The following is a 26658-nucleotide window of genomic DNA, read 5'->3' as shown; positions in this document are numbered from 1 at the left end:
TTTGAGTGAAATTTATTTTCAAATTTAAAAAAAATTATGTTATAAAATTATTGGAATTTTTTACGTAGTTTTTTCCAAAATGATATTTGTGGTTTTTTTTTTTTTTTTTTCGTTTAAATAGGTAAAAGTATTGTGTTATTTTTCTAGGTTGTTTACTAATATTTCTAGTTATTATTTTAATAGAATTTTTATTTCTTATAAAAAATAAGAAAATAGTTGGAGCACTTTGACATTTGCTAAGGGAATAAGGATAAACAACAGAAAATGGGTTATGATGATTGTTAGTTTTTGGAATTTGAATAAAATTTGATTATTTATGTGACAGAGACCAACCAAGGTTTTGGTATCAGACAAATTGTAAAAACTATGTACATATGTTGCAATATTTGAAATAACAAGAAAAAGGGGACCCATTCTTGGGACTTGGATTCCATATTGGGGATGGAGAATTGTTGTTAGGGATGATACGATTTATTGGGCAAAGAAGAAACCTAAACTTGAGGATAGACATTAAAGGCTGGCTATTGCATGAAGTAAAGGGACTGGTTCATGAGATTAAATGGGCTAAGGAAGGTACTCAGGCCCATGCTTGCTTGAGATAATACAAGAAGCAAAAGAGAACAAAATTTGTGGAGGGACAGCAACAATAGGGATGCTCCAGGAATGGAGGGGCATGAAGATTCCCCCAAAAGAAAGGGAGGCATTTGGAAGACAAGAGTTGGATAGAGGGCGAGACTCAGTTTCACTGATGAAAATATAAATATTATATGATTACTATTTATAATTAATGGGTTATGTTGCATTGTCGTTATAACAGATATGGATAAATGGGGATTGCAATATGTGTTGTTATGTATATATCTATGTTGCAATTGTGAAGGGATATTTCCATGATTTGTATATTGGTTTTGGCTATGAGTATGCATGGGTACATGTGTCAAATGCTTACATGAGAAAGTAAATAAGTTAATATATTAAACAATAGTAATCAAAGAGTGTCTGAAGTTTAGAGTGGAGAAGAGTCCCATAACAGTGTTACCTAAATTCTTAACGTTATCATAAATAATTCAATAACTAAATTTAAGGAGATTAATGTTCTATTCGAGTTACAAATCATGATGAATTATAAGAAGTGGGTTATGAGGTCCCCTTTTTATTAATGTACAAATTTATAAGAGAGATGTTCTCTTCGCCAGGGTTAGTCAATCGCTACATCATGGTATTTGTTTACAAAGTGTTGTGTCGATAGGAAAATAGTATGCAAAAGATCAAGGGAGTGTCCTGAGGCTGATCATTGCCTCTTTTCATACTTCCATAGACTTTAGCCTTACTTGTGCACAAGCCTCCATTCTTGCAAAAGGGGATTTGGTGATGAGGGCCACTAGGCACTTCCAATAGCCAAATGCTTCGGCTACCCATAAGAAGTCTTGAGGAGCTACTAAAAGAATTCGTGAGGATTTTGCAATAGATGGCGTGTGGCAGGTGATTTGGAAGCAAGTCATAAGGTGGCGCCAAGCTTCTCTTAGATAAGAGATGCAAGAGCATCTACTTCGCAATGCGAGGAATTCCCCATCCAAAGACATTGAAGGCCCATGGGATACTGACCTGTTCATGGTGTTGGACCCACCAACATTCAAGGGATCTCCCCAGTATAAAGTCCCCACTAGGCCTCACACCATTTGATGTAGGAGTCCCAACCCGTATGATGGCCTGGTTGCCATTTCCTTAAATATTCCCTCAGCTCTTGCTTGTCAACACATGAGAGTGGTTTTCTCTACCTTTGAACAATAAGGTCCACATGCCTAGTGAGTGCTAGTGTTACTTGTGTCAATTTGCTTTCACAGTAGAGTGAGAGGGTGGGAGTGAGTCTCCAGTCAGAAGGAAAGAAGTCCCAACTCTGTCAGGGACACCCAACGTAAGAGGACATGCACATCTTGCAGAAGAGAAATCCACATGCATGTGGCAGTCACAACACAAAAGGGAGATAACACATAGAACACCTAGCGGGATAGACCACGTGAGTGCGACGGTCGTTATAACATGTTTATGTGAAATGTTTTGTTTCATGTCCGAGGATGTAGCCAACACAGGTAGGACATCGTTAACAAATCATACAACACATTTTCATAAATATATCCATTAGAACATCTTAATGAGTTCAGTTGTTTAACACAGGTGAAAGCAACATGTATTACAAGTGTTCAAGATTAATTCTTACAAACAGTTACAATACGTGTTAAAACGTGTTGGCCTGTGTGAATGCTTCTAAATTAAGTGAAAGTTCCAAGATGCATCAATACACCATACATCACTAACCTCGTAGGTGGGGCATTGTAGCCACTACTCACTCCTTAGAGAAAATATTGCAGACTCTCAAGGCGATGTGGGAGGAGCCAAGGTTGAAATTCCTTTGCATGTACAAATGAGAGTGTATTTATAGCCAAGGGTGAAACTAGCCCTTGTGACTATTCGACATCCCTGATGACTATTTGACATTCATTACTTTTTAGATTACATGACTATTCAGATTACAAGTGGGTCTCTTGGACTTCCAGGTTACATTACATTGATTGACAACAGTATGGCCCACACTAGTGAGGTGTCCGACATGACTTGACATGACAGTGCTGATATGTTCATGCTGTTGTTGGTGTGTATATCGAGCTACAGTGCTGCTAATTGATGGATGTCCTCTTGGTGTATTCATAGCTTCAACTCTACATGGAAAGGTGTGAGGACTCCTCGATGCTCATTGGGTTCACTTGATGTTGCATGTGCACGTTGCTCATTTTCTTGTACTTTGGCATGTTTGACATGTTCATCCATTCGCAAAAATATATCCTCGCATGTTCACTCACTCGTTCATCTGCGAAAGCATCCTTGCATGTATGTATGTTCATCGATTCGTGAACACATCTTCATTTGTTCATTCGTTCATGAACACATCTACTCACATGCATTGCTTGTTCATCCGTTAGTAAACACATCCTTTTGCATATACTCTCCTTGTTCATCCCATCTGTGATCGCATCATGTTTGTTCATATACTTATATTTGCAGTCACTAATGACGAGATGAAATCAAATCCATAAACCTCATAGTCTACCATGATGCATAATCATTCACTTTTGGATGCAGGTGACTGGGATAGCGGACGAGGATGTAAAATTGTGTAGGTCAAGTTTCAAGCTAGGACGCGAACTCCGAGCACTGTTGGTGAAAATCGCGTAGAGGTCACTGGGAGACTCAGATGGACAATTTGGATCAAGAGTGTCTATGCGGAAGATGTAGCCCAGCTGGATGGTAGATCTACACAATTTTTGGAGGGAAGCAGTTCGGGAAGTAGAGCACTTTAGCAATAAAACCTACACAATTCCTGGAGGGACCTCGCTGTGGGCTCTTTGAGGCTTGGGAGTAAATACTACGCAATTCCTAGAGGGAGTCATTGGCAGCAAAATCTGCGCAATTCTTGGAGGGAGCCAGGAGGCTGACTTTTTGAACACCTTTGCACAGTCTCTGAGCTAAGCGGGATGCTAATGGGCTTGCTCAAACATCTACGCATTTTTCTTGGTGAGCAGCCGACTGGCTGATTGGGTGACTGGTTGGAAAAGGTACCCAATTCTCGAGGGGAAAGAGGGACAAACACTTGGTGTCTATCCAACTTGTATGCATAGTTTTCTCAATCAGCAGAGCAGGCAAGGTTCGTATCTTCTGCGCAATTTTCTAAATGAGTCAGTCTCGCGGTCACTTCCTAGTCAAACTCTCTGGTTGACTAGTAGGAGGTTTGGTTGGTCAGCTTGCAGGAAACACATATTGAAATGGCTTGTTGGACACTTCTGCCCTGTTTTGGGTGACATTCGGTTGAGTCAATTGCAAGGTGGAGGCTCAACTGTTATAGGGCAATCTAGTCGTCAGAACTTCAATAAAATGAGTAAGTGTGTGAACGAGTGAGTTTGTGCATACGCGACCCTCCGAACACACACTCAATATAACTTAATGACAATACACCTCAAACCATCAAGAGAACATAAGCACAACATGACTGATCGATGGTGCAAGCGAAAAGCACAGCGGTTGTGATGGATCGTTGAATGACCATGAAGATGCTTCCGCGACCATGCATACAGCTTTGTGTGTGAGTGCGACAGATGTTTACATAGCGAAGACAACATGTACACACAAAACGAAGACCTTGTGCACAACTAGAACATGGTTGCAAGCATAACATTGTGACCAACATGCAACATGTTGTCTGTTGAATGGTGAAGAAAAGAGGGTGAAAAGACTCAATGCGAGCCCATGAGGTGAGCCCGAGTGATTGAAAACATCAAGTAAAAACTCAAGGGAGGCTCTGAAATTGGATGCAGGACAAAATTTTGGAGGATTTTGCAGCTGCTACAACACTTCGTGACACACTAGTAGAATTCCAGATTCTCTATTTTGGTTCATTAATAGCATAGGTGTTTGGTGTTTCAAGGAGTATTGAATTGATGTACATGTTACTTCGACTTTCCCACTTACCCCATGGACAGACGTGGTTCACCTCTTTCCAACTCAGTCGAACACAACAAGAGTTTCAGATTGATCACGGTGTTTTGAAATTGGGAAGGGTAGTTTGGCTCGTGAGTTAAAAATTTCCAAAGTATAAGTTTTCATCTTTGGTGTTGCTCTGCTGCCAGTAGGCCTGGACAATACCCGAACGAAGTCATACATGAACACATGCATTTCTCCACTACCAGTGAGCCTGGTCAATACCCTGGTGGAGTTGCATGCTTCACCTCTCTGCACAGGAAGCCTTTCTCTTCTTTCACCTTTTTATTTTTAAGGACGATTGTGCATAGGAAATTATTTATTTTTTGGGTAGAATAGGGATCCTGACTTATTGAGAGCAAAAGAGGTTGTTCCTTTAGAGAAGCATGTAATACCTTTGACATAGGTTTTCTCGTTTAGATTTTCCCCTTCTCCATTTCTACTAGTTGGATGAGCTTGATCACATAGAGCAGAAGACTGAGTATAGGTATGGTGTCTTCTAGTGTGGACATAGGTTCATGGTTTGACCCAAGCTTCCCTTGCAAATGACTAGTATTTTTCATCAAGACTTCATTGGCTGAAGGTTATAACCAAGCACAAAGAAGACAAGCACAAGACTGGTCAAGTGGTCTAGTATCATAAGTCTCTTCAGATCTCAACTACAAACTCATTCAAAGGCTAGAACTTAGTAGAGGGCAACACTTATTTCTGAAAAACAAAAATAGCATGGTACCAAGCAAACAAAAAAAAACAAAACAAAAATAGTAACAAAAAGCAAACAAGGCAAAGAAAACAATAAACAGTAACCATACTATGTAAAGAGATCTTGGTCATTAATAGGAAGGTTGTCAATCCTCCCATCAAGTGATTGAAAATGGTATGTGTGTGGGGAAAGCTTCTCATGGACTGTTTACGGATAAATCCACAAGGACTGGAACTTTGTATGCTTGCCTTTGTCTTCATGGGTTTTATCCCATTTCAAGACTAAGTGACCAACATCAAAGTTATCTTTCTCTGCAAACTTCTTATCGAACCATCTCTTGATACAGTTCTGGTGGAGCGTAAACTTCTCTTTTGCTTTCATCCTTTCTTCCAGCAGTTTTTGAATTGTATCCATCCTACGCTGAACTATGTGGGAAGGCTTTCCTTGGGATTCTTGAGACAACTAAAGTGCAGGCAGGTAGATATTGGGTGGTAGTATGGCTTCTTTAACATATATCAGGATGTATGGTGAGGTATTGAGAGAGGGTTTGGGTGTTACGTGGTTATCGCATGAAGCATTCATTAAGGCATAGCGCCGGTTACATTGCTTAGAGTAAACAATATTTTTGATTATACGGATAAGGTTTTTCTTCGTGGATTCTACGAGATTGTTTCCTTGTGGGTAGTAGTTAGATGATTGTTTAAGCATAATACCATTTTGTAATGAAAAATCATAAAGATTCAAATACAAAATGTATGTTGCATTATTAAACATAAATGATACAGCAACGCCAAAGCGTGAGATGGTTTTCTACTAGAGGTAGCTTATGACCTCCTGGGCATTCACTAACTTGAGAGGAACTACTTATGTCCACCGCATGAAGTAATCGGTTGCTGTAATAATGCACTGGTGTCATTTCAACAAGTGTGGGAATATTTCCCCAATGATTTCTAGGCCACATTGTCGGAATGGTTCAGTTATTGGAACAAGGTGCAGTCGGGTTGCTGACCTTCGTGTTTTGTCTTCACATCGCTGACAAACCGAGCACATGTAGGCGTAAGCATGTGCATCCTTGAATAATGTTGGCCAGCAGATACCGGCTCACATAACTTTGTGCGTAGTGGTATTTCCCACGAAGTGACCCCTCGCTAGTCCATCATGCAGATATTGCAAAACCTTCTCTGATTCATGTGCCTCTAGGCACCTGAGTAAGATTTTTTTGTTGTGATTTCTGTAAAGCACTCCATGTACCAACTGATAAGCTAAAGCTTTGAGATGTAATCTTATCTTTTTTATGATGGAAAAGTGAGAGGTTATGGTGCCCTACTAAAGGTATTGGAACACATCTACGTACCAAGAGTTTCCGTTTACAGTGGGTGGTGCTCGCACTACATAATACATCTCAATTTCCTTCTCCCAACAGGTGAGCTCCTCTTCTTCCTCCTTTGTGTGTACTGCCTTTGCTGCGAGTTTGCAGAGACCATGAACCTTGATAGTGTGAACAAACTTGATGTCAAGATCATATTCTTGCAAGCCTGTCATCCAATTTACACGCCATTCACCTAGCTCTTGTTGTACAAGCAATGAGTGGACTACTGGGTCAGGCACATAGACTATGCAATGGTTTCTCAGCAAGTAGGGTCTGAAGTGTTTCACCACCTTGTATACTGCATATGCTTGCTTGTCAATTGAGGGGTAGTTTATTTTGGTTCCTTGCATGCTTGTGCTCATGAAGGAGACAGGATGTTCATCATTAATTTCATCCTTCTAAATGAGTACCGCAATGAGTGAGTTGTCGGAGGAAAAGTTGTATATCACGAAGTCTTTGTTGAAGTCCAGGTTGTAGAGTTCAAGCACTTCTACAATAGCCTCCTTAATATGGGTGAATGCATACTTTTTTGTGTTGCCCCAGCTATGAACTTCATCCTTCGTGACCATGGCTTGCATTAGCTCAACTATCTGCGCATAATCCGAGATGAAATTCCGAAGGAAGTTTATCTTTCCCAAGAAGGACTACATCTCTTTCTTGTTGGTTGGGTGAGGGATCTATGTGATAGTCCAGACCTAGTGTAGATCAACCTTGATCCTGCTCTTGGAAACGATGTGTCCAAGGAGGTTCCCCTCAGACACTACAAATATGATCTTTTTGGGATTCAAGGAAATTTCATATTTCGGGCATTGCCCAAAAAAAATCTTCAGATGGCGTATGTGGTATTCTCGTCTTTTGGAAAACATAGTCACATCATCGAGGTACACAAATACGCTCTGTCTGATGAGTCCATGGAAGGCGATGTCCATGGCACATTGAAAGGTTGTGCCTACATACACAAGCCCGAATGGCATTCGTCTATATGCAAACATACCCCACTTGGTATGGAAGGTAGTTTTGAGTATTTTAGGTTCTGCTACCAGAACCTGATTATATCCCCAAAACCCATGAAATAGAGAAAACATTTGTGCCCCATATACTATTTGTAGAATGTTCTCCCTAAACGGAATGGGGTAGTTGTCTTTGTCTAAGGTGCAGTTCAAGTTCTGGAAATCAACACACAAGTGGATTTCCATGAACTTCTTATGTACAGGAACAAGGTTTGAAACCCAAGTAGAACAATGAACTCTGTGTATGATCCATGCATCCTACAACTTAGTCAGTTGTTTCTGTATGGGGGGTTCATGTGACGGATGTACTTTCCCCAACTTCTGTTGTGGCTTGAACCCTTGTTTTATCATAATGATGTGTTGGATTATTCATGCCATACATTTTTAGATTGTCATATGTCCATGCGAACACATCTCGATACTATTTGAACAAGCAGACAAAGGCTTGCCACTCCTGCTGTGCACAACACGTATCGAGATTGACAAACTTTGAATCTTGCTCTATTCTTGAGTTGATCAGTTTGTGCATCATGTTCTAGCTATGGGTTTTGTTGTTCCTCGGCCCCTGAAAATGTTCTTGCATGTCGTAGAACTTTTCCAAAGATGCCACACCTTTGGGAATGAGGTGGCCTTTCTTGATATTTTCCCCATCTTGCAAAGATTGCTTATGCTTGTATTTGTCTATCACTTCATCCTTGAAGGTATTAGCATTGGCCATGAAATGTAGTATATGTTGATCATCATCAAATATGCATAAATTAGTTATGTTATTCGAGGTAGATGGTCTATACAAAATTTCAACAGTAAATGTATCCCTAAGTGGTGACATTTTGGAAACTGTGTTTGCCAAAGAATTGGTAACTGCATTTCGTATTCTCGGTACAACAATGATATTGAATGCTTGGAAGTTAGATATTAGTCACCATACCTCTTGATGGTAAATTTTAGATGCGGGGATAAATAGTGAATGTTGTTATGTACCTGTCGTACCACTATTTCTACATCACCTACCACTTTGAACGCGACCACGTTGAGGTTAATGACTTTCTGCAAGCCTAACACGAGTGATTCATATTCAACCATGTTGTTCGTACACTCGAACTCCAAGTGACTTGAGATCAGATGCTTCTTCTTGTTTGGGTCGATCAAGACACACACGGCTCCTAAGCCATCCTATGTCTTTGATCCATTGAATTACATGGTCTAAAACTCATCTGTACACAAACCATTCGATGCACTTGCACTATTGCTACTACTATCACTACTACTACTACTACTAATGTTACAATGCATGGTATATGTTTCATTTCCATCAGTTGGGCAAGGAAGGAAACTCAACTGCATATCTAGTGGGGTTGGGGCTAGCCATGTAGGGTAACACCCCAACATTGTTTCCAAGAGGTAGTTTCCAAACATGAGCTCTACGGAGGCCAACAATTCATTTTTTCCATTGATGGGAGTGACATTGTGCCTCCTATATCTCTCAGATAACACTTCGATTTGATTATTTTTTCCCTTGTACTGAAGCCACATGTGCGACTAGTCTGTAACAAAGTATCTATTAAGCTTTCTCGACCAGTCTCTACTAAGACGTAAGCCATACACTTCTGGTATGTGCATAACAACAATGTTTATGAACTGATGAACTTGGTTGTTGTGATATAGTTCAATGATCACATCGCGAAGTTCGCTAATGGCTGGTACAAATGTTTGATCAAGTTAGATGATTTGCACAAATTTCTTGATCCACTTCATGTTGATCTTATTAGAAACGAAGAGTGGCATGAAGTTGGCTGCCGCACTAGAATCAACAAAATAGTTGTGAAAATTACAGTTAAAGATTTTGTATTAAAGAAGGAATGGAGGGAAAACTGATTTTGCTTCTTCCATCTAAAGTGTGGTTAGCATTGTTGAATGTGATCCAGGAGGTGGCTTACTCACTTTTTGGTAGAGGCTACACTAGTTGTTGATGTCTATCCCAATGTGTGTAGCAGGATGTGCCACTGACTCTAGATCTTTTCCAACTCGAACAAACTATTGTTTACACAATTTTTCTTCATCTCATCCATAATTTTGTAATCCACAGGGGCTAGACTCACTGAGGTGTCTGAGGTAAGGCTGGTATTTGTGTTGTCTGATGGAGTGTTTTGTAGCTTGCTGCTCATGGACATAATTTTGTCTACCACTATCTTCCCAGGTTTGCTTTGCATTTTCTTCTTTTGGACAGCTAGTGGATCAACTCTCCTCAATAGTTCAAGTTTATGCTTCATTTCCCCAATTGTATGGGTAACCCCTTTACTTCTAAGATTGTAACAATCATTCTACTTGGGGGATTGCTTCTTGATGTTTGTCTTATGTGCTTCTTGCCTGCACTGATACATTTTGAGCACTTGCCTAGTTCTTGAGGCCTCATAAGTTCCAACATGTTCATCATCATCCGTGTCGTCTGGGTATGACTACGATCTACTCGACATGTTTGTCATTTAGTCACATATGGATCCTGTAACTCGTTTCCAGTCCCAACAAGATATTTCTAGGCACTTGTCTTCAAGAAATGAACAAAATTCATTGTTCACGCAATCATAAACTTGGAAGACTAAATTGGACATCTGCACAGTTTTAGTTGAGTAGCGTTTCTACTTGATCACATGCTTCCTTGTCTTTGTTTAGGTGGTCGGCTGCTCACAAATGTGTTTGTTGATTGTTGTTACAATTTAGACACTTCTATTGTCAATTTCTTGACAAGGCAAGTATGGGTTTCAATATCACTTGTTCCTTTGTCTCTACCCTTGCTTGCTACAGCCTGGGGCTTCCTATCCGTCTCTCTGGAGTCCTTTGTTGGTTCGTCATCCTTGATGACTCCAATCACAAGTAGTCCCTTTCTATAACAATTTTCTCTTCGCAATTTTGTAGTAGTGTTGGTTTCTCATCTCTCTTGGTGAACTGCACAATGTTGGTTGGTAGTGCGAACGTGTAGTAGTTGACAGTAGTGGAGTCATGAGGCTTCGTGCCTGTTGCAACTTTTTTCATTATGTGCAAGAACATTTGATTGGAATATTTTACCTTCTCTTTCCCCTCAACCTTCAATCTTCCCAATTCCTTGAGTAACATGGCTAGGGTCTTGTCATCAACAAACTTGTCCAAAAACATATGCTTGAACATACCCTAGTCCTGTATGGAGTTGACAAGGAGGTTGTGCTACCATGTTGTTGTGTGACCATCCAAGGTATGTGGGAACAATCTACATGCAACGTCATCGTAGCGTATCTCAAGTGTCTGCAGTTGTAGGTAGAAGTTATCTAAGTGGTCTTCTACCTTCATTATGCTATCAGGGTCAAAATTGAAGGGCCAATGGTCCCTAAGTCATCCATTCCAAATTTTGGTTAGTCATGTCTTCTTTCTCTTCATCCTCCTCCTTTTCTTTAGAATCTAATGGTTCTGGCTCTGAGTTTGTTAGTCCGTCTTTGCCTCCACCTCTTCTGCTGCCTTCCCCTCTGGCTCCTGTACCATAGTCTGATCGCAAAATCATGAGGGTGTATCCTTCTACGTGTTGGAAGACCAAATGTTCATCTCTGTCCTCAATAGCTTCTGCTAGACCTTCAAGTGTGGCAAGAACTACTTCTTCCAGTGATGATACAAAAAACCCTGTGGGAGTGGTTTTTCGCTTTCTTGATGTGTATGGAAGAGGTTGGATTCATGGGATCAGTCTAACTACTTTTGTGAACTCGTGGGTAATGGGAAGGACATAGCGAAGGTGGTGAAATGAAATTTTGTGTTCAGTCCTGGGAGGTGAGGAGTAACCAACAATAGAATCACATGTAGGTGAGAGGGAGGGCAAGGTTCTACCTTGACCAAATCATTGATGAATGGTTGTGAGAGGACATTCAACCATAAACAACTAGCATCCCTCCTTCTAGTGCCAGAAATGTTGATGGTGCTGGACTTGCTAACATTCAAGGGATCTTACCGGTATGAAGTCCCAACAAGATCTCACACTGTTTGGTGCAGGAGTGCCATCTGGTATGATGGCCTACTTTCCATTATCTTAAATATTTTACTTATCTCTTGCTTCCCAGCATAGGATAATGGTATGCTTTGCCTTTGCCCAACAAGGTTCACAGGCCTGGTGAGTGCTTGTGTTACTTGTGTCAAGGTTATTTCATAACAAAGAGAGAGGGTAGGAGTGAGTCTCCAGTTGGAAGGAAGGAAGTCCCAACTTTGTGAGAGGTAGGAAACACAACAGGATATGTGCAACTTCCGGAAGAGAAATCCACATGGATGCAGCAGTCACAACACACAAGGTATTTAGCACGTACCACACCTAGTGGGGTAGTCTGCACGAGTGCGATGGTCATTATAACAATTTTGTGTGAAAGGTTATGTCTGATATCCGGGGAGGTAAGCAACACGGGAAGGACCACGTTAAAAACTTCTACAACACATTTACATAAATATATTCATTAGAACAACTGAATGAGTTCAATTGTTGAGCACACATTAAAGCAACATGTATTAGAAGTGATCATGGTTAATTCTTACAAACAATTACAATGCATGTGTGAAAACGTGTTGGCTTGTGAGAAGGCTTCTGAATTAAGAGAAAGTTATAAGACACATCGATACACTAGACATCACTAACCCCATAGGAGGGGCATTGGAGCCACTACTCAATCCTAAAATAAAATGTTGAAAAATCTCAAGGTTATGTGGGAGGAGCCAAGGTGAAAAGTCCTTTGCATGTACAAATGAGGGGGTATTTATAGCCAAGGGTGAAACTAGTCCTTGTGACTGTTTGACTTCTCGCATGACTGTCAAACATTCATGACTTTTTAGATTACATGACTCTTTAGATTACAAGAGGGTCTCTTGGACTTCCATGTTACATTACCTTGATTGACAATTGTATAGACCACAGTAGTGAGGTGGCTAACATGACTCATAACACAACTCGACATGACAGTGCTAGTATGTTCATGCTACTGCTGGTGTGCATGTCGAGCTATAGTGCTGTTGAGTGATGGATGTCATCTTGGTGTAACCATAGCTTCACCTTTTCATGGAAAGGATTGCAGAGTCCTCGATGGTCATTTGGTTTGATTGATGTTGCATGTGCACATTACTCCTTTGCTTTTACCTTGGCATGCTTCAGATGTTCATCCATTCACAAAAATATATCATCTCATGTTCGCTCATCCATTCGTCCATGTACACATCCTTGCATGTTTTTTCGTTCATCCATCTGTGAAAATATCTTCCCATGTTTTTCCATTCATGAACACATCTCCTCGGATGCATCATTTGTTCGTCCATTCACCAACACATCCTTTTACATTTACTCTCCTTCTTTATCCCATCCGTCATCATGTCATGCTTTTTCATGTACCTTTATTCTCTATCACTCATGAGGAGATGACATAAAATCCATAAACCTCCTTGTTTACTATGATGCATGATAGTTTTCTTTTGGATGGAAGTGATCGGGAGAGAGAAGGAGGTTGCAAAACTATGAGGGGTAAGTTTCAAGCTAGGATGCAAGCTCCGAGCACTACTGGTGAGAATTACGGATAGGTCACTAGGAGACTGAGATGGACAATCGGGATCAATAGTGATTGTCCACGAGATCTGCCTCACCTGGAGGAAAATATGAACAATTTCAAGAGGGAATCATTTTGGGAAGTAGACGACCTTGGCAGTAAAAAATGTGCAATTCCTGGAGGGAGTTGGATGTGGGTTGCAGAAGGCTTCACAACAAAAACTGAGTAATTCATGGAGGGAGCTCATAGTGGGCTGTACGATGGCTTGGCAGCAAAAATTCAGAATTCCTGGAGGGAGCTGGCAGTGTCCTGTGGGGTTGTTGGAGACAAAAACTGTGCAATTGCTGGGAGGCTGACTTGTTGAACACCTCTTATTAGTTTCTGAGTTAAGCGTGATATTGCGCTACTGATGGGCTTGGTCAGACATTTGCACAATTTTCTGGGTGATCATCCAGCCGGCTGACTAGCTGGAAAAATTGCATAATTTTTGAGGGGAGATAGGGACAGACACTTGGTCTTTGTTCAACCTATTTGCATAGTTTTATCAGTCCGTGGAGTGGGAAAGGTCTGTAGCTTTTGCGCAATTTTTGAGGGTAGTGAATCCTCGGGTCACTGCCAAGTCAAGCTCGTAGGTTGAACAATAGGAGGGTTGGTTGGTTAGCTTGTAGGGAACGTAGATTTAAATGGCTTGTTAGACACTTTTGTGTTGCTTTGGGTGACATTCGGTCGAGTCGATTATAGGGTGGAGGCCCAGCTGTTAGAGGGTGATGCAGTCATCAAAACCTTAGCAAAATGACTAAGTGTATGAGCAACTAAAATTGTGCATACGTGACCCTGCGAACACACACTCAACATAACTTGATAACAAGATGCCTCAAACCATCAAGACAACATATGCACAACATGACTGATCGACAGTATGAGAAACAAGTGTGATTCTTGTGATGGATCGTTGAGCGACCCTGATTATGGTTGTGTGATAGTGCATACAACTTTGTGTGTGAGTGAAAAAAATGTTTACATAACAAACACAACATATACACATGAAGCGAAGACCTTGTGCATGACCATTACATGGTCGCAAGTGTGACATTATGACCAACATGCAAGAAACTATCCATTGAAGAGGCAAGAAAAGAGGGTGAAATGACTCAACACAAGCCCACGAGGTGAGCCCGACAGATTGCAAACACCAAGAAAAAACTCAAGAGATACTCTGAAATTGGATGTAGGAAAAAAATTTGCAGGGTGTTGAAGCTGCTACAACATGACCCCTCAATGTAGCTATCACCCAAGCTTAGAAGGGGTAATTTCGTGGAACTTATTAATATGAATTCAATGGAGTGGCAAGATACTAATGTATATCTAGAAGCCGAATGGATTCTTGGGAGGAGGGCATAGTCCAGGGGATTAACTCAAGGTAGTTCATGCAGTAGTAGACCCAGTCTCTAGGCAGACTACAAAAATATCCACTGATGTATTCATGTGTATAAGGAATGATGTTTATTGAGGATCAAAGGACCAAAACCCCGAACTTAAAGAAAGGATTGGATAAGGCTTATACTCTCGCAGTCATGATCACAAGAGGGAAATATTCTGATTAGAGTAGTGGGATTATACTCTTGCATGATTGGAAATCAGATATAGATTATATGCGAGGACCACGCAGCCAGGCAGATAATCCAGATATCGAAGGAGATGGTAATACATGGATAATAACATAAGAGAGAAATGTTGACCGTCACTTAGTCGGAGGTTGGGATGTTGGGACGTATTCGTAGTGGAAGGACATGTGTGTGATATGCTGAATTGACTTATTTGAAGGTCAAGCGTGGAGTGGTTGGAAGGATCGTAAGTTACAAATATCAGGCTGAACCGACCATGATTAGGTCGGGAAGTTGGTTGCTTGTGCTAGTCTTTTGTATAACAACTCTTTTTGTAGAACTTTAGAAACACTCAGTGTCAAACCCAGGTTGAACATGGAATCAGGTGTCATCTTCTACTTCATCTCATAGACATAATTGCTTTCATGGACATAATGACAAAAATACATTAGAACATGAAATACTATAGCAAAAACTAATGGAATGTACCATCCTAGGGAAGCTTGTAGAACAATGCTAAAAATAATAGTAACCCCATTGTGCCATATACAATGATAAACATTATAACAAGAAATAGATGAGTTTCGTATATTAAAAGTGTTACAAATGTCAACAATGATCAAGTGACAATTATGAATGCAATAGTCACTATTCTTACATCCAATTTACATAAGTAATTGATGTCACGTGGAAAACATCCTCCTACAATAAGTGATTATTTGGGTAATCAAATTTCCAATTAGATTTATTTTTCATTTGGTATGGTGGTATACCCCCTATAACAAATGATAATTCACCCATCTAAAACCAAAATTAATCTAAGAAAAACTATAATTAATTTTAGGAAATATATTTAATGTATTCTAATAATTTACAGAGTATGAACATTGTCTGCTACAATGATTTGACCAATCTAAACAACAAAAATTAATGTATTTAAATTTGCATAATACGACATGAAATATCATGAGATTTAAAATCATAATTAGAATTGAAATATGTATGGATGGACAACTTAAAATAAATAAATAACAATTTCTATCTCATAGACGAGAGAAAATATGCCTATATTTGAAAATTGGATTGTAATGATCAACCAATAATAAGTAAATTAACGATGTTTAAATTCTTGATAATAAAAGGATGTAGATTGCAACATTGTCATAAGGAATCTTAAACAAAATTATCAAATATTCATTCAGAATCAAATAGCATAAGTCATTGAGTGATATCAGAGGCATTTATTAAGTAATTAAAAATACGTATTGACATAAATATCATAGCTCATCACAAATTAACATTGAAAATGGTTTTCAAAAAGGTTGGAAATTGAAAATTGGTTAAAAACCTTCAAGTCCATAGCCTTCACTGATTCCTTACCCTTTGCACTAATGCCTAAGGGTCTATAAAAACTAAAAATAATAAAATAAGCCATTTGAAAGTAAATACTCAATTCTAAAAAAAATGAGTCTATGTTTGTTCAATTGATATCTGGCAGACAAGAAGACATCCTTTCCTCATCTTCAGAATCTTCGTAATTGAGACATAGTAGCAAGATAGGTGCATGTACTTCGACATAAGTTTCTAATTGTGAATTTGTCTAGTATAATCCAGAGAAATAAATGGAAGGAAACTGATTGATGTTGATCTGGCAGCTGGAAATCAATCCTTGGACCTTTTTCTTCTTCTTGTTCTAATATTTGACCTCAAACTTGGCCATAAGCTTGATTTGTTCAAAAGGCAGTTGCAAAAATTGTTGGAAAGTTTGTTGTTTCCAAACATTAATGTTTTTTTATTTCTACCTAGTCCTTAGCAACAATATCTTCTATAGATTGTTTTAATTCTCCTGGAAATGTTTCCTTTAATTACTTGACACCTCATAGGTCATATTTTTCTATAAAGTCTGCTCCCTTTTCCTAAATTTTTAAACATTGTTCATATGTTGTTTGTCTGCATGTTTTGATTTCTTTTCTCTCTTTCTGACTGCGACTTAAGGATACAAGCACTAATATTTTATCTGTCTTAGGAACTTTTGGAATTTCATTAGATTGAAAGTCATTCTCTCAGTTAAGAATTTATATAAATGTGTTTTTAATTGATTTATACGCTTCTACCAATGAATCAATTGTTTCATTTAAATATATAATTTCTTAATAAAATCCTGAGATTTTATCCATATTTTTATAGCAATTTGATTGATTCTTCCTTAAAATTACACAAATTTTTAAATATTTTTCCTTGAAAACATCCAGACTTCGTGTTGCTTATTTATTGTGATTGAGTTCATATTTAAGAGATTCAATTTTATCCTTCAATGATGTGACCACAATCTGATAATTTGTTTCCTGCTTCTTGCTTCCACATGTAGGTTTGATGTTCATGTAATTTTCTCAATTCCTAAATTTCTTGTTCATGTGTTGCACTGCTTCTTTCAATTCTTTCTGAAAATTCTTCTGTAGGTTTTCCCTTTCTATAGTAAATCCTTAGAATAAAGTGGAAAAATTCCCTTGTGAGTTTTATTCATTGAACAATTCAGCTTTCTTCAAATTTTCCTCGAAATATTTTGTTTTCTGCAAATTGTTATCATATGAAGTTGCAAGCTCATTAAAATTATATTGATTTTAATTAACAAAAGATCCTAAAGCCTTAGATGATTCTTGAGATTTTTATTTTACATCTCCCTGAGCCTGTTAGCTGAATTCAGATACAATCTCCATAATATCATGTTTCCTTTTATTTTATCTTCTCGCAACTGATTTTGTTTGAGTATTAAAATGATAATACATCAAAGAAGGGATTGTATCTGCAACTGGATCTAACTTAGAAATCAATTTAAATAAAAATGGTTCTTTCTAAGGTATCTTACTATAAATGGGTGTTACTGATGCTTGAGGAGATATGGTAGATATAGTATCCATCCTTTTATATGATTCCATCTTTTCCTCATTTTCCTTGGTGGTGGTTTCACTAGATACTTGTCTTTCTTTCTCCTTATCCACTTCCATCTCTTTGACTTCTGTAGTTTTGGTTTATTTTTCTATGTTTTCTCAAGCGAATTAATCATAATAATATCTTGTTCAGTAGTTTTTTTGTTTTTCTAGAGTCTTTGTTTTTTCCTATACTTTCGTGCTTCTCTTTCACATTCTGTATTGTTGTGAATTCAACTTTTTTTGCAGTGACAACAAAATATTCCATGTTTTAAATTTCTACCCCTTGTTCCTTTTAAAAAACAATAGAAGAATCTGAGGTGAGTTTGTTGAAATTAAACTGGAAAACTTTAGTAGAGTTTAACTGTTCAAATGAAATGTTGAGATGGAGTGCCTTTTCCTTTAGGGAATTTTCGAACAATTTTTCCCTAAACTCTTTCAATTTTTTCCTTATTTCACTACTTAAGAGTTTTCCTCTTTCAACAATCTGCTAAAAATAATCAATGTTTATAAAAATCTCATCGAAAGGGGGTTTCTAATGGATATTTTTTTTTTATATAACTGAATGTTATATAATGAATGCCAATGATTCCTCTAGGATCATAGTCATAGTAAGGCAAAGGAAATAACCAAATTTCTTGAATATCTCAGACTTCGTTGAATCCACACAATTTGTCTTGGACATTGATGTAACCAAACTAGATTGGAAAATTAGACCAGAGTTTCTTTTGCAGCTTACTCAACTTTTGGCTTGCCCATTGCAAACAAATTGATTAGCCACTTCTCTCAAAGAAAGTATTTTTGGGATATATTGGGGTAGAAGGTGGGGACCACCTTCACTTCCAAAACCTCTGGCATAGTAAAATAATTCCTCAACAAACCAGCCACATATTGATTCTAGGCCTTCTATGAAAATTTGACTTATTTTGGGAGGTGTTGTTCCAAACAAGATTTCATGGAAAGGAATCAAAACATAATGGAAAATATCATAAAAAAATGTATTTAAAATTATGTTTGCATAGAACAGGAGCATAATTTTGAATCGGTAGCTGTTGGTCAGACATGTAATTTTGTATCATGAGCGGGAAAAGGATCGAGGCAATAACAATATATATCAAATAAGAAGATATGAAAAAAATTATTTGAACCTGTGGGGAGATGATAATGACAATTTTAATTAATATGTTATATTCAACGACAAGATGTTAGCCCAATTAAGGTGTTTCCCTCATTCAAAATGCTATGGGTTATTGAGATCCATTTAATTTTGCAATTCTCAACATCATGTTCCCCATCTAATCTAGTTAGCATTTTAATAAGAAATCTAACAAGCTTATTAAACATAGCTATATGATATTCCTTTTTTTCTTTGAGCTTGAAACCTTGCTCTTCTTTTCTCAACCAGTTTTTAATTACTATATCATAATTCTCTTGGTATTTATTGAAGACAATACTTCAAAACTTATTGAGGAAGTCAACATTATGGTGGATTTATCCAGGACTAAGCTTGTATATGGTCGATAATACTTCCTTTTTCTAGGAAGCTATGGAGATTTCTTGATGGTCTATTATTGTTCAGGTTTTGATATCAGTGTCTGAGAAAATCCATGAAACGATGTGATAATAGGGAAAAATTGTAGCCCTAGACATGAGTTTATGTAACGTTGTTGCTCTTATTTCTTCAAACCGATTGTTCTTTGTTTCAGTAGATCTTGTGTTTTTCAACCATTCTCTTTACTAAAATAATTAAAATATCTCCTCCTAGCTCATTGTACAGTTTTTTTTTTTTGTTTTATAAGTTGGATCTCATATGAGGAATGCATTGAAGTTGACTTGATCTAGTAGTGGATCATCCATCCCCTTAATATCCACCACAATATGCTCCATTTGTTGCTTTTCCACTGGACATTTTTCCTTTTTTCCCATTTGAAGGCATGTAAACAATAACCAAGCATATATAAGTTTTGCTTAATTTAAATTTTTAATTAAATTCAAGAATTTCTAAAAAATATAGCATTATCCTTACACATAATATTTTGAAATTCGTATTGTGTTTCTTTAATTCAATTCTTCTTTGAACAAGACTTAAGAAAATTGTATGTAGGTAGAAAACCCTAAAATCTTAAATTTGTCACTAGATATTTTCTTTTTTTTCCCATTTTATGACCTATAAATACTAACAGATCATATATAAGTTTTTGTTATTCAAAATTTCAAATTTAATACAAGAATTTTTAAAAATAACATTATGCTTACACAATTTTTTTTGAAATTGGTACTGTGTTTTCTAAATTCAATTCTTCTATGAACAAGACTTAAGAAAAGAGCATGCATGAAGAACACCATAAAATCTTAAAATCTTGTTTAGAAATATGAGAAAAGCGCAATTGAACGTGTGCATTAATTTCCTATAAAAGAGCCAACTTCTTTTCTTCTCATAAATCCAGAAAGCATTAATAAAATTATTATTGATTTAACAAATAATCAATTGAACATGAAACAAAAAAGTTTGAAAACATTTATAAAAAAGAGAACTATACACAAATCAAGAAAAACAGTGTTTTATGTCAATGATCATAAAGTTTGGAGGTCAATGGTCGGGCATTTTTTTGTTTTATTATTTATTTTCTCTATCCTAACTCCAACTATACCATAGTGAGGTCTTATTGTTAGGTTGGGTAGTCGGGAAATCACGTGGTGAGGCAGTCGGGTGGTTGGGCAGACTATTTAGAAAAAAATTGGTAGTCGGCGAGACTTTCTAGCCAGGCAGTGAGTAATCAACAGGTTATAAGTTTATTTACAAAACCTTTGTGTACCTGACCTCCGAGTTAATCTTTAAAAAAAAAAAAATTATTTAAGGGATTTTGTTTTTATTCTTATTCCTATATCCGTCACGTTTAAATTAACAATTTTAATCTAAATGAATTTTTAGAAATATCTTCTAAATTATAATTGATCACCGAGATAGTTGATAAAGTGTCAATGGGACCAACAATTGGACTAGAACTGCTAATGAAGGAAATGAAACTTCTATCCAATAAGTGTCGAATAATGAATTTATTTGTATTTCTTAAAATCTTCTAATTCAATGATGATCTGAAATTATAAACACTAAGTTTAGGATTTTAATGATCTTTGCGTTATAACGCAAAGTTTTATGTACTTTGCGTTATAATGATCTTTCTTTGAAACTTTAAATTGCATCCCTTTTGGTGAATGAAAAATATCCCTTTTAGTTGGGTTAGAAACATCGATCGACTGCTAGCAAACATTCATAGCTCTTATGGTATGTTCATTTCCCTTTTGATGTAAAAATTCATGTTCTCAATTTTTAGTTTATGATTTATTTTGACATTTCTCATATCTAGTGAAGTCACAGAAGCGGGGATTTTTAAGACAACTACTTTGATAGAAAATGCTTTCATGTAACATATTATTGATGTTTTTTGAGATAATTTGGTTTATTTATTCAAATTTATTTGAGGATGATGGAACTTTTATAACATAAAATAGCCAATGTATCATTTTCTATATGATCTGAAGTATAAGAAAGAGTTAAAGAAACATTTAGTATTTTTTGAATTATGATATTTTAAGAATACTTTGTCCTTTAACTTCAGCTTATTTTATAACATAAGATAATATATCATAAAAATATACTTTTTAAAATATGTAATCATCGTTGTAATTCTACAACTAAACAAATAAATTTAAAGAAGTAATATGTATACAAATTTTAAAACAAAAATAATAAAAAAAATGAATTTTAAAGGATATGAACATCATCGTTAAAATGGAATATTTAAATGTGTTCTTGGGATATCTTCATTTACTAGAAATATATTTTCAACATTTGCCCATTTACGGGCAAATTTTCTACTTGTCTTTCTAATGTTTGAAGAATATAATTTGATGGACCAAGATTTTATAACATTTGAAAAGGAGAAATCCAAATGTTTTGAAACTTAGAATGGTTAGCTTTCTCTTTATGACTTTTATCCCATTTGAGAACTAGGTTACCAACAACAATTATTTGTGGCTTGAATTTTACATTCTTTGGTAGAAAATCATCCATCTCATTAATCTTTTACCTAATTTTCTCTATTTGTTGCCTTGTTGTTGGAGATTTTTTATTTTTTCACATTTAATGGTATGTGAACAGTAGCAAAGTATTTATATTTTTTCTTATTTGAAATTTGAAATTGAATTCGGGTATTTGTAAAATCATATTCTGGATACACATAATTTTTTGAAACTGCTACTATATTTCCTTAATTCACTATTTCTTCAAACCAGACTTAAGGAAAAAACATGTAGGCAGAACACTATAAAATCTTAAAATTTTATTTAAAATTACGAGAAAATTGCAATTAAACGTGTTTATTAATTACTCGTAAGTAGGCTAATTGTTTTCCTTTTCATCAGTCCAGAAAGAATTAGGAAAATTATTATTGATTTAACAAATAATAAACTTATTGTGAAATGAAAAAATTTGAAAATCCCAATTAAAGATGACCTACATGAAAATCAAGGAAAAAAATATTTTATTGGGATGATCATACAATTAGGAGGTTAGGTAGTGAGGAATTTTCTTTATTTTATGATTAAGTTATTCTATCTTGAACTTGACGATAAAATAGTCAGGTGTTATCATTAGGTTGGGTAGTTGGACAATCAAGTAATTGTACAGTTGAGAAAACTATTTACAAAAAATGTCATAATTGAAGAAGAAACAACACTAGCACTAACACATATACATTCTCTCCCTCTTGCATTAGATTAATTTATGATAATGTCTCAAGTACATATGAGAATGAAAAATGCCTCATATATGAAATCATAGCTCCATTTATTGCGTGATACCTACTTAACATTAGCAATAAAGTATGGATTTGTTAATGTCCAAATAAATATTTTCATTCTACATACTTGATGCTAGCAATGAGGACTAGGTTTTGTATTTTATAAACAATTGTTTGCATGTGACAGTATCTAAGAAAATTCTTCAGGTAGTTGGAAGCATACTACATACCTGATATGCATAGAACTCTTCCTCCAAGTAAATTCCAAGGTTGTTTTAATTTTCTTCCAAAGTAATCAAAGATATTTTTAGGATAGAAATATTTGAATATGATTGTAACATGCCTGGTGATATTCTAGATTCCAGTGAAGGCAATAAATAAGAACTATATCAAAATAGCAGGGGAAAATGAGAAACCAACTTCTTGGATTCTGAATCTCTAGACATAAAAGAGTATAAGTAAGATCACCACAAATATAATAGTAATCAAATTTTCCATTGTTTTTCTCTCTAATGGGTGAGATTTGAGGGTATCCTACACAATACATAATTGCAAAGTCAACAAGAGGAAATCTATGAATATTTACCACGTACGTGAAAGGAAATAACATTGCTAACACTTGCCTGTATTTCAATCAGAACTGTGGAAAAGGAGTAGGAAAATGGATTGTTTCCGAATAATTGGAAGATATAGCATGCGCTGTTTGTTGATGAAAATTTATTAATAAGTACTTCACTTAGGGTTGCATACAAATTCTTTCTAGTTGGAATGATCCTTAGATTGACTTTATGTTAGTAAATGTATTTCGCATTCATAGCTCAGATAGAAAATACCATCTCTATAACTGTAGTTAATTTGGATGAGAAAATAAAAAGAGAGATCAAAAGAGAAGGCAATCATGTAATTTCTATTATGCTAGGAGCAAGACCAATAGAAGAGTATGCAAAATACATGGTTGATGTAGTGGTCGAAATCCCTGAAATTTCTGGTGATCTTGGTAGCTTGGACAATATAAAATTTAACACACCAAACATAATAATTATTAGATTTCTTGATATCTGAAAAACAAGCATTTTTTCCTTTTTCTTAGTCGAAGTGTCTAGCATCAATAGAACCACAATCTCCTTAGATTATAGTAGTTTAGATTTTTTTTTCTGAGTTAAAGTACATGTTGAGAGGACACAAAAAAACTAGAAAATGGAAATGAGATAAAATTCTCTTAATTCATTGGGCTATAAATTTGTAGTTGTGTATAACTGAGATGCAACACTATATAGCTCCAAAAAGGAGATCAAGAATGTTAATAATGAAATGAGCACAACATGAAAAATAGTTATGCATATAAGAAAACAAGGAGGATTTGATGTAGGGGAAAAGAAAGGGAGAACACAAATATCTCAATTCTCCTATAGTGGATTCTTTTAATACAAATAATTTCATTGATCATATATATAAATCGAGACATTGATACACATGAAACTCTTTTCTTCCCTTTTTTATTCTTTTTCCTAACACAACACAATTCCAGAATTCAAAAAAAAATGAGAGTCAAAGTTAATATTCCAACAACAGAGAGAAAAATATGGGCATGTAGATAATATGGTATAACAAGAATTTTGGAGCTACATTATGTTACCATGGAATTAAGATATTATGTTCTTATTAACAAAATTATGCCATAGTCTCACAAAATTTTTGATGTAACTGAATTATTATATTGCATAATGTGCATCTAAGTCTTTGTTTTCATTTGCAATGGGAAAATATGTTTGATTCAAAAGTTATAGGAAAATCAAAGCAAGAACTAGTTATAAAAAGAATAAAAAAAAATCTTGATGCAAGTATTGTAGAAAATATCAATAAGACAGTGAACAGGCTGTTTTTATATGTTTTAATTCTAGAACCTACAATCAAAGAAAAAATATACATTATTTTTGGTGGAAGCATTTGTTAATTATGAGTTGGTGAAATGCAGGAAGTAAAAATGGAAATAGAAGTAATATCTTAACTGCCAAAATATATAAACTTGATGTACAAACAACGCATCTTTTTTTGTTTGTGAGAGATCTTTTATCTCGACAATAGTGTTATTAATTGTTAAAGCGAAAGACCTCGAATACAAAATTTTCTTCAATTGAAAATTGCAGATGATATGATTTTCATGTATTGTTGGAATCTTGTCTCAACAATAACTGTGCAATGTTCTTTTAGTTGCAACATTTCCAACATACAATCAATTGTTCAACCATTTGTTTCCATTGTGCATTCAACATTATGCTCATAATTAAATGTTGTGACATATTTACTAACTATTCATTTAGTTGTGTTTGGATGAACGAGTTGTTTGCAATTACTACAAATTCATTGAAAGGGGGAGATTAAATATTTTTCTATTTTAGAACTCCTTCCATCTTTATTAATTTTTTTTTTTTTTCATAAAATTGAGTTGTTAGGTTCAGATATGTTTCAACAAAATGAAAGGTTTTGTACATCAAATTAAAACTCTTGTTACTTGAATAAAGAAGGTGTTAGGAAAGATATCTATGTTCCTCACATGACAAACGATAATAGATGTACTCTTGCAAATTCATCATTTAATGGATCAACAAAAGTTGTTGATCCTAAGTGGAACTGTTGAATTCCTTTCACAACATTTCTAACAATTTTTTTGAAAAAATAGAGTGGAGTCATCAATCATGCCAATTCATGTTGTATATTTAGAAAATGGTCTCTACAGTTGTAGAAAATGAGAAATTAGTGACTAGGTGGCTAAAACAATTAGTCACCACAACTTCTCCAAGCGAAATGCTACCAAAAATGAACAATATTCAGTGACACAACCAAAAACGACTAACATAAATGACTAGTTTAGTCATTGGTTACAATATATGACTAACTAATAAGTAATATAATTAAAAATGACTATCATGAATGACTAATTTAAACTAAACTACGGCTATCATCTAATAGGCTATGTTTGAGCTCTAAGTGAATTTCCTTGAAAATAATGGGCTACCTACAACTATATGAGTTTACTGATAACATTATTCCTAGATTTGAGGATATTTTCCATGTCCTTAAGGGTTAGTTGATTTCCCATTATGTGTAAACCTCATGTCCCCTTTCCCTCCTTATATGAACATATATGCTTGTATTAGGGACATCTTCTACAACTTTTATTGATTCCCTCATGCCAGAATTATCACTCTTTAGGCCTTCAACATCATTAGATATAGCCTCTATGTCAAGTGACTATCTGTTGCTCAAACAAGAAAAAACCTTAACCTCAATAGTGGAAACAAGGTACCATAGCAATTCAGATACTATTAAAATACAATTTTGTGTTACTCTAAAATCTAAAATTGACTTATTAAAATTTAATTTCCCACTACTCTTCTTCCTTCCTAGGATGGGAGAGAGTTCAATGCTCTTTCCCTGCTCATAATCTCTTAGATATCACTGTCAAATTTAGAAGGAATGTTTTGGGTTCTAGATTGGGTTGTAGGATCCATTGTTCATGATGAATAGGGTTTCAAAACCTTAGGAGGAAAAGGAAGCCGAGAAAGATGGTGCTAATAGTAGTGGGAAGTCCTGTGAATTTGAAATAAAAGGGAAGGAGGGGAGTCCAAACAAGAGTGATTTTTTCAAAAGAAATTAGATCAATTAGACAAATCTAGACAATCATCTATGTAAAGTATGGATGAAATAAAAAGCCCATAAGCTAAAGGAGGAGTGTGAAATTGACCTAAAAAATTAGGATATCACGAATATTATCGCCCAAGGCACATTTGGGATTATATATAGAGGAGATTAAGATGGAAAAGATGTGGTGGGTATGTTTATTTCCTTTTCTTATATGGATCAAGGTTATTTTTTTGATCAATCTCATCTATTGGAAGCTAAGTTTGAATCCAATTACTTCATATAAGTGTAGTTCTTTGGCATAAAGAATTTAAGAGAACATACAGACCTGGAAAAAATTCAAAAGGAACTTTTACCTATCATAGAATGACTTCAAATATTATTTCCATATGAAAAACAACCCTTTTTTGGTATTTTAAAAAGAAGGGTAGTTTCCGCAAAACCTTTTAGTGCTACATATTTTTTTCTTAGTTATAGAAATACCTTTCCTTTATGCATTTTTCTTCCTTATCTATAGAGATATTTTTGTTTTTGGTC

Source organism: Pinus tabuliformis, chromosome 7 (assembly GCF_031772625.1).
Source record: "Pinus tabuliformis cultivar Carrire ecotype Pingquan chromosome 7, CPIR1, whole genome shotgun sequence".
In the NCBI taxonomy this organism is placed as follows: domain Eukaryota; kingdom Viridiplantae; phylum Streptophyta; class Pinopsida; order Pinales; family Pinaceae; genus Pinus; species Pinus tabuliformis.
The sequence above is the reverse complement of the archived record's forward strand: the minus strand, read 5'-3'. Positions refer to the sequence as shown.